We start from the raw sequence: 16235 nt of genomic DNA on the forward strand, positions 1-16235 counted from the left end.
CTCTGCTGTTCTTTCATCCTGTCACTATCGCTCCCTAGCACATGAGACATTGGTCTGGGGTCCCTTCCCTGTGAGACCTCCTCAACACTCTCCAGTAACATATTTTAACAAGCTAGCCAGGAGCTGAGTCCCTTTTAGGGGACAACACAACAAAACCTCTCACTCACTTTCCTATACCTCTTTTGTTTGCCGTCCTTTGTGGGCATGGGTGGGACAGTTAAATGGCCATTAGGCTGTCCACCGCTTGAAACCTCCCATGACAGGGTAACCCAGTCCTGGAACAGGTCATTTAGTACCTGCCAGGCTCAAGACAAACCCAAGCACCAGAGAGGTCTGTTTGCGCGGCATAATGCCTCTCTGGAGACTTGATTTTTCATCTCCTCTGTTCTATCTCTGTACTCGTCTGGGGACCCTGTGGCTTCTCTGCTGCCTGGCTCCACCCCCAACTAGGCTCAACTGCAGCGACAGCTGAGAGGGAGGGGCCGCAAGAGCACAGCTTCTCTGGAGCCCCCACCCACCAGGCCACCTCAGCCACCACCAGGCAAAGTTTTTAAGGAGGACCAACATATTCCAGATTCGATTTTCCTTAAGGAAACAGCCTTCTCTGAAGCCTTTTGGGCTTCAGGTATCTCTTTTTGTCCCCACTCACATATTGGGCTTCAGGGCCTCCTTCCACTCCCTCTTGCCTAGGCCGCATGCCTTCCCTACAAGCTTTAAGTATATACTCCCTCCGTAAACATCTTTATTTAAAAGGCCACTATTATATTAATCGACCATCAATTTTTGTGATGCCCAGAGTTGGGACATACACTGCTTTACCTTAAGGCACCTCGTTATTGGCCACAGCCTTTATTGGCCTGTGGGCCAGTGTCAGACATTCAGGCGGGGACAGGGTAGGCGCCCACCTGGAGGCACAGGCCAGGCCACGCAGGTAAGTGTGAATAATCCTGGTGCGCCATGTCTCCCCACCTGCCTCAGAACTGGTCACGTGACGTCCGTGGCCCACGGGTCTAGGGGACGCCCTAGAGCAAGTTGTGGGAGATGAACTGCAAAGGGACACCTTTCTGTTCTTCCTCCCTTTCAGGTGGGCAATCAGCCCTCAGGGGTTCACCCCCCTGAATTACATCTTGAAACACTGGGACAAATTTGACCCTCAGACTTTGAAGAAGCCGTGCCTGGTTTTCTTTTTCTTAGAGATTTGGCCTAAATATACATTAGAATATGGGGAGACTTGGCCTTCTGAGGGAAGTTTTAATTACAATACTATCATGCAGCTAGACCTGTTTTCCAGACAGGAGGACAAATGGTCGGAAGTTCCATATGTTTAGGCTATTTTTGCCGAGGGACAATCCAGATCTTGGTAAAATATGTAGCGTTGACCCGGTTCTTTTGGCCGTGATCGCTTGCCTCCCTCCTCCAAAGGGGACCCCTCCTATGGGGATTCCTTCTAGAGAGAGTCTCCTTAAGGAGACCGCTCCTAAAGAGACTCCTCCAAAGGACTCCTCCAAAGGAACCTCCTCTCCTGAGGATGTCCCTTCAACAAACATCCATCTCCTAATCCACCGATAAACAGAAATACCTGAGGCTGAGGTATCTGAAGGAAAAACATGGCACTTTTAAAAACCAAGCAGCTAATTCTCAAGCCAGACCCCTTACTCCATTGCTCTAATTCTAAGTCCTGCGGGGACCACTCGAAGTTGGATTCATTATAAAGGAAATCACCTTTAGATTGGAGTTCTAGAGTACTAACGTTCCAAATAAGCCTACTTTTAAAGTCATGTTATCTCTGTTACAGAATTTGTCAAGAAAGTAGCTTAGATTAAATATCTAGTTATTTCAAATAACAAAATGCCAAGGTGTTAATTATTAGGTAGGTCTAAATCTATTTCTAGCTTCTTGTCACAGGAATGTTAAGAGAGAAAGTAAGATCAGTTAATAAGTATATCTTACATTTTATTGCAAAAGCCTATTTTATTACAAAAGCCTACAAAAGCTTTTAAAGATTACCAAATATATTCCTGGATTTGCCAATGGAAGTGCTAATTGCTTGCTTTTGGTTGTCAGTAAAAATTAAGGTTCTGAAGGTTATGGATTCTAACATGGAAGAAAATGGTGTGTGTTTTCAAGGAAGGTATAAGGTATGGAAATACATTTTTGAAGGTACTGAAAGAAAGCAGTTTGTCCTAAAGATGGTTATTTCTGAATAAGTAAAAAGAGACAAACTAAGAGGAACTGGGAAAGTTGTAGGTTTGTGAGAAGTTTTGAGAGTTATTAACCAAGTAAATTTAAATCTCAAAAGTAAGCTGATACAAAATAAAAGTTAAGTTTTCTCTCTCTACTAAGATAAAGTTTATTAGACTATTGGTCTGTTACTGACATTATGAAAAAGTTTTCTACCTAAAATAGCAAAGATTATATATGTCACCAAAATAATTTTCTATGTTTTGTATTTTCTCAGTCAGGTCCTTGGTTACTCAAAAATTAAATCTAAAAACTAAGTTTTGAAATAGTTAAGTAAACTTCTATATTGTAGAACTGCTAGAGTTCATGTGCCTTCTTTGGTATCAGCTATAGGCCAATATAAGGAAGCTTCGCATAATGTTTTCCCCTAACTGGCAGGGAATTCTAATGGTTCTGACCCACAGTTACATCGCTGATTAAGAGGCTCAGATCCTAGAGAAGGCCAGGAATTTGTTTAAATGTCTTTAACAACCAAGACAGAAAAATGAGGAATAAAGGAACAGTGAGACCAGAGGATGAGACCAGAGACAGGCCAGACTTTTGGCCACAGTTATAGACAATCCAGGGCTGAAGCCACCTCAAATCACCCAAAAGCCCCAGAAGAGGAAATGCCAGATAAAGGAGCTTGCTTTGGATGTAGAAGCCCAGACCACTGGAATAAGGAGTGCCCTAGTCCTCCAAAACAGCCGTGCCCCCTGTACAGACTAAAGGGCACTACAGGAGAGAGTACCCCTTGTTCTGAAGGGAGAAGGGATCAACCCCCTCCCCAAAAATGGCTGTCATCACTGTTGGGCCTGAAGTTCCCAGCAGCTGCCGAGCTAGTCTCAAACTGCGGGTGACCCTAACGTGGCAGGTAAGCCTATTAATTTCCTAATTGATATAGAAGCCATTTATTCTGTCTCAACTGCTCACTCTGGACCTTTTTCCTCTGAAAACTGCTTGGTTGTAAACATAAAGGCAGCCCCCAGATTTGGGCTCATTTTACTCAGCCGATTTCTTATCATTGGTCTATACCTTAAAGAAAATGTAAAAGAAACAAATTAAACTTAAAAAGGACTCTGAAACTATTAAGTAAGGAACTAGACCGCGTAGCACACAGCTGGCCAGCTTGCCTCCGGGCCACAGCTGCAGCTGCCCTCCTCATTCCTGAAGCCACCAAGCTCACGATGGGACAGGACTTAACCATCTTTGCCCTCCATCATATTCAAGGACTTTTAAATACTAATAATGATGGGGAAACTGAACCTAAAGTGGTTCCCTGCCACGTGAAACTGACCTAAAATGGTGACCTGATCAGAGAGAGAGGTCCCCAGCCTAAGCCCCAGCCCACTTCCGCATAACCCCCTCCAAGCCACACCCCGAGCCAATCACCATACGACACCTACCCCTTCCCCAACTCAAGGAAGTCCCCAACCCGTAAAAACCTGCTCAAAACCTTGCTAGGGGCTCAGTCTTTTGGGAAGGATCCCGCTGAGCCTGCTGGCGTAGTAAAACTGACTCTCCTAACTCTCTGAGTGCCGCTTCGGTTGTTTCTGGTCTTGGATTCTGCAACAATAATAGTCACTGGCTCGCTGATAGCCATCTCCTAAGGTATCAGGCCCTGTTGTTAGAAAGTCCGGTAATCCAAATATAGACCTGCTCCACACTTAATCCTGCTGCATTCCTCCCAGAGATGGAGAAAAAATTAATTGCCAACAAGTTTTAATACAGACCTACACTGCTAGAGCAGATTTATAAAAAACACCTCTAGACAACCCAGATTGGACTCTTCACTGATGAGAGCTCTTTTATAGAAAACAACATACAAAAGGCTGCTGTAGTTACTCTATATAATATGTTAGAAAATACAAGCCTTCCCTCTGGGGCAGCACACTACTAGCTAAGCTAATAACTCTCACCCAAATACTAGAAAAGAGTAAAGAAAAAAGAGCCGTAACTCTGGCTAATCAATGGGTTAGTTTCACTGGCAGCTCCAACCAGTGCTTTAATTTACCTCACAGGCTACCCATGCCATGAGGCAAGAGTTAGGACAGGTCAGAAAAACAGTTCTCAAAAACAGAGCTGCCATAGATTATCTACTTCTCATCAAGGATATGAAAAGTTTAAAAGGTTATGCTGTTTCAATCTCTCTGATAATTCACAGTTAATTAAAGATAAAGTTCAACAAATTCATAATATAGTTTCCAATATTAAACTAAAAACAAGGTTCTTTACCTTCCTTACTTCCTGGCTTCCCAGTTTAGCGGGACTTAAGGAAACTTTTCTCATTTTTCTTTTATCCATTATAATAGGTATTACCTCATGCTGTTGCCTACAATGTGTGTCAGCTTATCAGTGGGTGCACTGGTTGGCTATAATGGCCTACAAGACAAAATCCTTACCTGGATTTGTTCATCTACCGGGGACCCTTAGATAGACCTCTGGACAAGTTCTAGCTGCCGGTCTCTCCCTACTATGCCCCTCGTCAGCCTGAAGTAGCCAGAGTGGTCATCACCCCTGTTCCCTAACAGCAGTGAGGGTTACATCTTCAGAGGGGGAATTGAGACAGTTAGATGATTGCTAGGTAGACAGGGGGATCCCTGGTGAAATAAACAAAAAAACAGCCATATCCTGAAATTCCAGGTTCTGGAATGTCTCCTTCACTCCAGGACAAAGATGAGACCGCGCCTTGAGGTTAATAAATTATCTCAAATCCCTTCTGGACGGACAAAGGAGCAGATCTGATAGATAGGAATGGGTTAGTTCGTTAATCCCTTCAGGATGGGCAAACAGGACAAACCTGATAGATAAATTCAATTAGAAGGCTCCAGCCCCCTTCCACAAACAGGCAAGGGAACGTATAAAAGTAAGAGTTTTTGCCTCAGTCACTGGGCAACTGGTTGGGACCCCCACGCTGCAACCTCTTCTCCTGCCTCCAATAAACTCTTCCTTTACAGCTTTTTGCCTCTCCCTGGTCCGTGTGTCCATTCTTCGGTCTCACGAGACACCATCCCGACCCACACCCAGACACTGCTGGCAGATCCAACATCATTTACATCATCTGGGGACACACAGAAAACTATTCCTACATCAATAATATTTTAGTCTCTGCAACTGTTAGCCCTTGTTATGATACTTTAAATTTTATTTTTCATTTTTCACTGCCAGCTGATTAATACTGCCATAAAAGAAGGCTATTAATTTTCATTATTTATTATACTGGTATATTCTGCTATGATACAAGGATATCTTATAAATTTTAAATATAATTCATAAATATTAAATATGACTAGTAGCTTTTCTTCTGAAATATTTTAAAACATTTTATAAAAGATTTTTCTAAGTATATAACAATATGTATATGAAATTAAAAATAATCTTATTTCCAATAATTATATTATTTCATTTTCTTGTATTACATTAGGCTTAACTTCAAAAACAATTTAATTTGTAGAGCTGGTTTTGTAACAATATTATGCAAATTAGTATTGGTTTGTAGTAATCCTTACATAATATTTATGTTCTATTCTATTATTTTTTTACATAGCCTATTGTTTAATTAGAAAGGGCTGCTGAGTTTTACCAATCCTGTTCCAGTACAAGTGATGTGAATATATTAATTCAGTTTAATTTGTCCCTGAAAAAATTACAGTGGTACCTTGGTTTTCAAACGTAATCCATTCCAGAAGACCATTCAAGTTCTGAAACTTTCGAAAACCGAGGCATAGTTTCCCCATAGAAAATAATGCAAAATAGATTAATCCATTCCAGACCTTTAAAATCAACCCCTAAAACTGCAAATTTAGCATGAATTTTACTATCTAATGATACCATAGATCCATAAAATTTACAGTGTTCGTAAACCGAAATGTTCATCAATGGAGACATTCGAAAACCAAGGTACCACTGTATGCTGAGAAATTGCTAACGTTATATAATCATTGGAAAACTTGTGAACATTTTAAAAATTTTGTTCACTTTTTTACTAAATTTTAGGTAACTTATAATATTGATTTTGAGAATTTTTATTGATCCCTGTTTTTTAAGTAGTTTTTTATTTTAAGTTGCTAAGGTTTTGGTATGTGTACATTTAATTTTTTTATTTAATTTCAACTAATATGGCTTATGCAGAGGCAATGTAGCCTTCACCTAATTGAATTTATTGAAGTTTTTGAGGGGAGATCAATATATGATCAATTTAATATATTTTTAAAGAAATAAGAGATAAATGTTTCATCTCTGTTTTAGGTCTTTATTTCATACTTATTTACTCATTTTTCAATATTGTATACATATGATAGTGCTTGTTGATTTTATTATTTGCCATTTTCATATTACTCCTTGTTTCCTTTACTATGTAATTCATTAGTACTGACAGATATATATTAAATCTCTATTACTACTGTATTCTGAAGGAACTTATATTTCTAGGCATTTCTCCTTATGAATGTATACCTAGGAGAATTCATGGAAAAGTTTATCACATACGCTATGTTAATTGAATTTTATTATTATTTTGATCTTTAATTCCTCTTCATCTGCTATTAATATTGCATTTTCTTGTATTTTATTTGGCATTTCACAACAATACATTGACTTATTCCTATTCTATTATATTTATTTTATTGTATATACTACAAGACAACCTTAATGTTTATACAGTATTAAGTAGGACTTTTATTTATTTATTTTTGTGAACAGGGTGTTGTACTAACACTGATTTTTAAATAATCTATCTTCTATTCACACTTTCAAAAGTTTTCCTCTCTCAGATTCCAAGATTCTACATGTGTGTTAGGCTGTGTCTGGGTTCTCTAGACACAGACAAGGCTGTGTCTGTGTTTGTCTATCCCTATGCCCATGCAAAATTTTAAAATTAACATAACTTTACATGTGTTGAAATCTGGGAAATCCAGTGCCTCTCTGTGGTGGCTTAGAGATGGATGCAATGTCTTTTTTCCAGTAAAGAGACAGGATTTCCCTTGAATCTGGGGTGGCCATAGAAAACTGACTGAATACAATTCAGAATAAACACAATTGTGGGACCCAACATTAGACATAAAAACCTTGCAGCTTTTACCTTGGTCTCTTTGCAATGCTGTCTCTTGGATGTCTCCCTCTCAGAACACTGCCATAGTGATACAAATCCAAGCCATGAGGAGAGCCTTTGTGTAGAGGTACCTGTAGACAACTCCAGCTGAGCTTCCAGCCTTCATTCAGCATCAACTGGCAACAATGTGAACAAGCCCTGACAGACATTCAGCTTCGGTGAGATTTTTTCATTTAACTGCAACTCCATGACAGAACCTCTAAGCAAAACCACCCACCCACCTAAACCCATTCAATCCTGTATAGAGCATATAAAATGTATTATACATGTTGGATTGAGGTTTGCAAAACAAGTTGTTTACTAGTAGGACAGGACTCTGGCCGCACATGTGGGAGACTGATAAGAGTAAAGTGAAATTAAACATGTTTATGTGTAGAGCATATACATGAAAGTAAACATGTTTATGTTTATGTGTGAAACCGAGCATAACAAAATTGAGTGGTAAACATGTTCACCAAAACAATTTCTGGTTATCACCTGAGAGGTAAACAACTCCTGGCAAACAACTTCTGGTTATCACCTAAGAAGTAAGCAAGCCCAAGGAAAAGAGGATAAAAGCAGACCTCCAGAGCAATGCCATGAGTGGTCTGACTGGGCGCCCCAGCTAAGACCCTCTGCGAGGCGCTGAGCGAGACACTCCAGAAGGATCCTACGGGACATTCATCTGGATGATCCGACAGAATCCTCTGTGAGATGCAAGCCGCAATACCCCGGGACTCTCCGAAGTTCTTCCTTGAGAGACCAGCTTGCCTCAGACCATCATAGGCCCAGTCGCCTCTCCCGGACCAGGAAACTTCTCCATCCCGGTTAACTCTGGGACTTGGTTCGTTATTAAATTCTATTCTGTTCTGTTTAACCTGTGTTTACCAGAGCTTTGGCCTCTGGAGGGACATTGGCTCCCAAATAAAGCTGTATTACTCACTCTATCTGAACCTGTGTGCCGGGACTTTGTTCCCCACTCACGTCATGAATACCACACAGGGAGGTAGAGTCCTGCGGAGGGGTCAATGTCCCCTTGACTTTCAGGAAGAGACTGAAATGTGGTGACTGCCCTTCCAGGCGCTTGCAACAAATCCATAGAAAAATGAAAAAAATAATAATAAACTATTCTTTTAAGCCAGTAAACTTTGGAGAGGTTTATTTCACATCAATAGATAACCAGGATGCTCGTTTTCATCACCTTAATTTTCTTTCCTATTTTTTTTTTCAGTCACTATTAACTTTAGGATTAGCTTATAATTTCATTTTCAAAAATTAGGAATGTGAATGGAATTGACACATTAATTAATTTGGAGAAAATTAAGAGTCCTTATGAAACAAATGGAAAAGAAACAAATTACAAGGCTCTGGGTTTGGAAGAAAGTCAATAAATAAAACTAAAGTACAATCACACATTTATTTGCCTGTCATGCAGGTTTGTTGTTCATCAACCCAATTTTATAACAGGACTCAAAAGAAAATGAAATTTTAGAAATAAATGCTATAAAAATTCAAGCATTTTAAATATATGAGTTTTTAAAGATCTACGTCTTTAACTTAAAAAAAAAAAAACTCCCCCTAGCATTTCATAAAATTTAATGCACAAATACATGTGTATCGCAAAGTGTCAAAATATTATTTTCATATGTTGGAAGATTCAATCCATGCCTCTCTTAAAAATTTAGAACTTGTTTGCTTGTAAGGCTGAGTGCATTTTGGAACAACTTTGTGTTAGCTACAAATAACAATCATTTCAAGCCTTAGCAACCAGACTCTACTTTAGCAGAATCCTTTGAAGAGTCTTTCACTGCCTTGTCTCTCCTCCTACTGGCACCCAGGTCCCTACCATCCCAATTAAAATAATAAGAGAGGGAGGGAGGGAGGGAGGGAGGGAAGGAAGGAAGAAAAAAGGAAGGAAGGAAGGAAGGAAAAAACATTTGTTTAAAATGAGGTAGTGCTGTGTGTCATAGTTTAAAAGTATATGAAAGCCAAATGTGCACTTACTCACCTGTTTAACATGCAAGTTTGGGGATACAATCCTTCAGCAAACAACAGGTTTATTGATTATAAGGATTCCAGCACAGCTTTCTTGCCAATATATGCTGTTTTGTGAAGAAAAAGAGAAAAAAAAAAGTGATTTGGAAATGAGCCACCTTTATTTTAAGTTCCCCAGTCAACATGTTGCCACAGCAACCAAAGTTCTTGCTATCTGGGAAGAGACAGATGTCTTTGCTTCAATCAGGATGCAAAGCTAAGAAGGAAAAAGAAAAAAAAGCAATGAAAATTCATCATTTCATTATTTGAAGTGTGAATTGCTCTGAGTTGGCTTTGAGCCATAGTTCCTATCCACAGGATCCTTTAACATGTATTCAAGTCCCTCAATATTGCAATACTTCATTTCCATTAATTAAATAATTGCATCCAACATTATCTCATGATTCAGTTGAATCCATTCATTGTCAAAACCAGTCATTATTCAATTTAAAGTAGTTTATATTATTATGCAGTGCATTGACAAACATGATGTTTAACTTTACTTAATAGGCAGGGTTGTGTCCAGAGAAGGAAAAGATGGGGACTATGAAAGGAAAACAGAAAGAGGACCAGAAAGTGCCTACATTTTTAGTTAAACACAGTTATTTGGCTATATATGCTTTTTCCTTCTCATCCCAGAAGCTTCACTAAAGTAAAGTACAGCAACTGATGAATGTTTAAACTGACAAGGACAAAAAAATAGAGATAACAGTAGACAAGATATTATAACAAATTTTTGAAGATGGAAAATAAATAGAATAGTAAGTGAATTAACAGAATAGAGGAAGTTTCCATCAATCTGTCTGGACAGGAAAATATAGAAGAGCAGTGAGCAAATTTAGATAGAATTGCAGGTAAACTCAGGTTCAAGGTCTACAGAAGGCTGAGTGTTAAAACAGAAAACCAGGAGGTTGGTTAAAAATCCTGGTTCAAGACGTCAGAGCTTTCAGACTCTTCACTGACTGTGTGTACATGGGAATAGAGGTAGGGAGACTAAGATAACAGATAAAGTTGAGAGGGAGGGGTGGCCCAGGTCTCAAAGTAGGAACCTTAATAAAAAGTTTACATACTACATACTACACTCTACAATTTTGTTTAATTTAGTGTTTGCATTTTTTAATTAGTAGACTTTATTTTTCAGGATAGTTTTACATGTACAGAAAACTTGAGCAGATAATGCAGAGTTCCTACATACCTCCTCTCCCCTAAATACTATTTCCCCTTTTCTTAACATTTTGTTTATATGGTACATTTGTTACAATTGCTAACCCAACATTGATACCGTATTATTAGCTACAAAACATAGTTTACATCTTCTCATTCTTTATGTTGTACTATTTATTCTACGGGTTTGACAAATGCATAATGTCATGTATCTACCATTAAAATATCATTCAGAATAGTTTCGCTACTCTAAATGTCCCCCGATTTATTCCTCTTCCTACTCCACCTGAACTGCTGCCAACCACTGATGTGTTTGTCTCTCTAGTGTTGCCTTAACCAGAAAATGTCATACCATTGGAACAGTACATTATGTAGCCTTTCGTACTGGCTTTGTTCACCTAACAATATATATTGTTAAGGCCAAGCAGATGGACGGAGTGAAAATATACATGTTGATACTAGAAGAAGAATTTAAGGAAGATAATATTACAATTTTGGATACTGGTTTAAGCCAGTATTATCCCACACAAGTGGAGTAGAGGCCCACAACAGGTCAGGACAAGGAACTTGATTAATTCTGTCACTGCATGTATCACTTACACACGTCTCAGCTACTCTATTTAATTATTTAAATTTTCTCTGTTGTAAAGAAAATGAATGTTACTGATCCAGCATCAAGATAAATACTTCAGATTTTCCAGTTGTTCAAATGTATTTTCTCATCTGGTTTTCACAAGCTACATTATCCAAGGAAAAATCTCAGGTAGGGGTGTCACCACAACCATGGAGAAGATCAGCATCTTAAGGTGCACCAAAGAGTTGGGTCTTATCCATGAGCCTCATGTTCTTAATAACTGAGCTGAAGAGCACAAACGTTCATTTCAACATGGTAGAACATGTTTCTTGGAAATATATAATGTTTTAGATGACTAGTTTCTTCACATAAAAAGCACAATTCCTTCCTTAAATATTTGAATATTCACTTACTTTTTCATAGCTGATTATATGTAATAAACTGAAAAGTTCATCACAATACACAATAACTTGCATAGCTTCAAAGTTCACAATGCAGTAGATCATCTGCCTTTTAAATATTGGAATGGATCTGTATTTTCATGGAAATAATTAAATTACCATTTGGCTATATTTTATCACATATGGTATACTTAAATATCCAAGCAATATTAGTCACCTGTTTTATATTATGCTTGTATTACTTATTATACAAAATATGTTACATAGATCATACTTTGTTTTGACTATTGAAAAACTATGCCTACGATGTTTAATGCTGTAACTTAGTAATTCCATGGGAGTTCCAGAGTCCCCTTGGGAATTCTTCATATTGACATGACATCCCGAATTTTCAGAATCTACATTTGGATATCTGTAATTTCACTAAAAAATATGTTGAAACCCAAGCAATTATCCCTTTGGCTATTCATCACAGAAGTCTCAGGAGATTAAGCATTTGTATTCCAGGGTTGGAATAATTTACCCTTTGAAAGACGTGTAAGGAAATAAAATAAGCTCAAAATTGCCTTTAGAACTATTACTTTGAAAGGAAATATTACCTACATAGAAGGTAAAACAACTAAATGCCTATTTAACATTTATAACATGTTATGAGCCATATTATTATCTACATAAATAAGGAGTTGAAAGATGTTTCACAAGACTCCCTTGAGTTACAACACTATCTTTCAGCAGAATCCAATGAAAACATGTTCTGGTTTAAAGAATTGCTCCAAGAAAGACTATTCAAGAAATTCCTCTTAAGACACTGGTCAGATAATTGTTATGATCTAGTCTATGGCTCTCAATATGTTTTTTGATCATTCTTAATGAAGATGAATGTGAATGATAATTAATCTGCACAACGTTTGAATTGCCTGGAAACCATTATTGAGTAACTTTTCTGCCTTCTGATTTTCCACAAATTCATCTCAATTTCCTCAAAATCTATCATGTGGGAAGATGGAATAGACATATTTTTCCTTATTTCTCCCACTACATACCAGAGAGAGAGAGAGAGAGAGAGAGAGAGAGAGAGAGAGAGAGAGAGAGAGAGACAGAAAGAAAGCAAGAAAGCAAGCAAGCAAGCAAGCAAGAAAGAAAGAAAACTAGCATCCTTATATAAAGCAAACGTAAGAAGACTCTAAGACATGTAGAGAGGGCAAAACGGCTAGGGCATTGGGACCCAGGGAATGACAAGATGATGAGTTCCCTGTATTTTTCCCCCTTTATATATTCCAGACATTGACCTGAAGCAGCTGGCAACCAAGAAATGCCAACGGACACGGAGGGGCGGGGGGGGGGGGGGTACAAGGATGGGCAGCCCACTGAGAGAAACACTCAAACGCTTAGATAATAATAACCATTCTACTCAAGCCAAATACCACAGGGAAATAAAACAAAAAAGTGGCCTGATCCTCATCTCCACCAGCAAAGGCACAATGAAGAGCCTAAATATCCACTGCACCTGGTAGTAATCAGGTGTCCTCCCCTCCATCTGCTGTTCTGGTGGCAGAGGCCACCCTCTATGTGATATCAGTGGAGGGGTGTAGGGAAGCAATGCGGCACCCCTGTCCCTTTAAGTCATTGGGGTGTGAGTGGAGGCCTCACTGTAAGCCAGAACTCCCACCTCTGTTCAGTAGTAAAGAGGATTGCTTTCCTCATGTGTCATTAGGCTGAGCAGGGAACTTAGATTTCTATTCTCCATGGCAGTAAAGAAACTGCCAGAATAATGTCCAAAAAAAAAAGTTATCAAAAATAGAGGTTAAATAAGATCCAGAGTTTCATAATATAGTACCAGAAACTTCCAAGTTCCATCACAAGTCACTTGCTACACCAAGAACAAATAAGATCTGAAACTGAAGAACAACTATAATCAATAAAGGAAACCACTGAAAAGATAGAGGTATTAGAATGATCTGACAAAAATTCACTTTAAAAAGCAATTGCGACCATGTTTATACCAATTAAAAATTATAACCACTCATCAAAGAAATAGGAAATCTCAGCAAAGAAATAGGAGATATAAAAAAGACCAAATGGAAATTTTGGAACAGAAAAATATACTGACTGAAATAAACTCAATAACAAATGAAGAGGGAAAATGAAAGAATTAGTGAGGTTGAACATAGAAAATAGCAAATCTGAACAACGGAGAGAAACTAGACTGAAAAAATGAACAGTGAAGGGGGATGGTAGACGGTAAAGGGAGTCAAATATATGGTGATGGAAAGAGAATTGACTCTGGGTGGTGAGCAAACAATGTGAGATATATATATATATATATATATATATATATATATATATATATATATATATATATATGCTGTATTATAGAATTGTACACTTGAAACCTATGTAATTTTGCTAACCATTGTCACCCCAATAAATTCAATTTAAAAAAATGGAACAAAAATAAACAGATGTGCAGTGATCTGTGGGACTGCAACAAAATATCTAACATTTGTGTCATCAGAGTCCTAAAAGGAGAAGATAAGGTGGAAGGGACTGAAAAAGTACTCAAAGAAATATGGCAGAAAGATTTCAAAATTTGACAAGATAAATAAACCTACATATTCAAGAAGCTGAGTGAACCACAAACAGAATAATCCCAAAGAAAACCACACCAAGACACATTATATTCAAACTTCTAAAAATAAAGACAAAGAAAAATCTTGAAAGCAGCGAAAGAAAAACTACACATTATCTATAGGCAAAAAATTATTTGTATTACAGTGGATTTCTTATTAGAAGCAATGGAGGTCAGAAGAAAGTAACACGTTTTCAAGTGCTGAAAGAAATGAACTGTAAACCAAGAATTCTATATTCAATGTAATATTTTTCAGGACTCTAGTGAAAGTCAAGATGCTCTCAAATGAAAGAAAAAAATAAATAAATAAATAAACAAACAAACAAATAAATACATAAACTAAAAGAAATTTTCATCATCAGACCTACCCTACACATCATATTTAAGTTATCTGACTCAGGAGTCCTCTCCAGTATCTTGACTCAGAGTCTACCTATACAGGGGAAAGTTTTTCACCTTTCTCAGTGAGAAGGCACAAAAACTTTAAATATTTTATGCATCGCTATAGAATTGGTTGTATACATTTGTTTAAATTAACCGTAGCATTTTCTAAATGTTGGTTTTATCACTCTTAGTTACTCCTTTAGTATATTCATGAAGTATAATGCTTAATAACCCTTTCTGGTATTGTTACAGATGGCTAGCCAGATGAGATGAATCCCTTGATATATTGCAAATACAAATTCTGAGACTGAGAGCGGACAAAACCAGTTAAACCTTAAAGAGTGTGGTCTCAAATGTCAGCATGAAACACCTGTGCTATAGATTTAAGAACTGGAATGAAAAAACACAAAATATCAGCACTGTTTAATTTTAGGTTTGTGGTATGGAATGTATTCATCCATTTTTTTATTTTAATTTTTCATTTAAAACAAGCATTAAATTCTGTAAAGAAAAAAATTAAAACATTGTCAAATATGATAAATATGATCTGATACCCATCCTCAGACTCAGAAGCTAGTGTACATAATAGGTGATGTGTAAATAAGTATTTGGCAGTGCACAATATGAGTTTGGGAAATCTGCCTACAATGTGATAATCTACTTAGGGTGATTCCTCTTCGTCATGGTCACTAAACTAGTTATTCTTTAACTTGTTATTTCAAATCCTTTTCCATCTGTTATTTGTCTTCACTTCTAATATCACTTTCCCTGATAATACCATGAGCTGTCTGTTTTTCCTATAACAATGATAATATTTACTCTATTATCCCTCACAAACATGTATGTGAATGTGTAAATGTCTGTGTAGGTTTGTGTTTGTGATTGTCTACATGTGTATGTATTTGTATGACCATATATGTACTTGTGTGGATATGTGTATGTGTGTGTGCGTCTATGTGTGTGTAGTTGTGTATGTCTATTGACTATGTATGTGTTTATGTGTTTATGTGTGCATATTTGTTTTTATTTATCCATCCATCTATCTTCCTTTAAACTTTTATGTCTTATTTACCTACCTAGTTACCTACCTCCTATATACTTATACTCCAAAACAAGAATCACTTTACACCTTTTGAAATATTGTTTCACTTAAATTGAAATGACCACCTGAACACAAATACATGTTCAATACCTAAAATATGCTAGTCACTCTACCAGTTATTGTGAATACACAGTTAAAAATACAGTTTCTGCCCTGAAAAATCTTCTCTTAAAAAAAGTTTTTAGAAAACTGAGAAAATGGATATGTGACTAAAATGTAATTGATTTTAGTCATAAAACCAAAATTATACAAATCCTACCTAAAATTTCTCAACATTTCATTAAACAAAGTCTTAAGTTTCCTTAGTTTTACACATCAGATTCTGATCATCTGACTCAGGTGCTCTTTCCAGCGTCCATTGCCCTTCCTGCTTGAGTTTCTGACATCCAGCTGGTGTTCTAGTGGACCTGCATAATTCACCACTTCATAAATATTCGCTCCTCCTCAATTACTTCAAAAAATTAAACATGCTATTTCTTTTTGGCTTACTCCTTCTCTCTCTTCCAGTGTCAATGCATTTCATCTGAAACCACTTTTCCAAACTGGCACAGGTTCTACATACTAGTAACTTACACCTCCTTAGTCACCTTCCTTTAGATGGTACCTGTCCTCTAACAATGCTCACAATCTGCATAAAG

At 37.5% G+C, this 16235-nt stretch overlaps 1 long non-coding RNA gene across 2 annotated transcripts in view; it reads right to left on the reverse strand.

Moving 5' to 3' along the window:
* Positions 1-16235, reverse strand: part of LOC141571291 (uncharacterized) — a 204053-nt gene that overhangs the window by 84509 nt on the left and 103309 nt on the right. Inside the window, exons 2-3 of one of the 2 annotated variants that reach the window (XR_012496051.2) lie at positions 9318-9411; positions 7301-7468 (exon numbers count right to left, since the gene is read on the reverse strand). This is a non-coding gene — a long non-coding RNA (uncharacterized LOC141571291). The remainder of the gene's footprint in view (positions 1-7300; positions 7469-9317; positions 9412-16235) is intronic. The other variant, XR_016019198.1, reaches the window with a different exon arrangement.

Source organism: Rhinolophus sinicus, chromosome 16 (assembly GCF_057876585.1).
Source record: "Rhinolophus sinicus isolate RSI-liver-muscle chromosome 16, RSI-T2T, whole genome shotgun sequence".
Classification (NCBI taxonomy): Eukaryota; Metazoa; Chordata; class Mammalia; order Chiroptera; family Rhinolophidae; genus Rhinolophus; species Rhinolophus sinicus.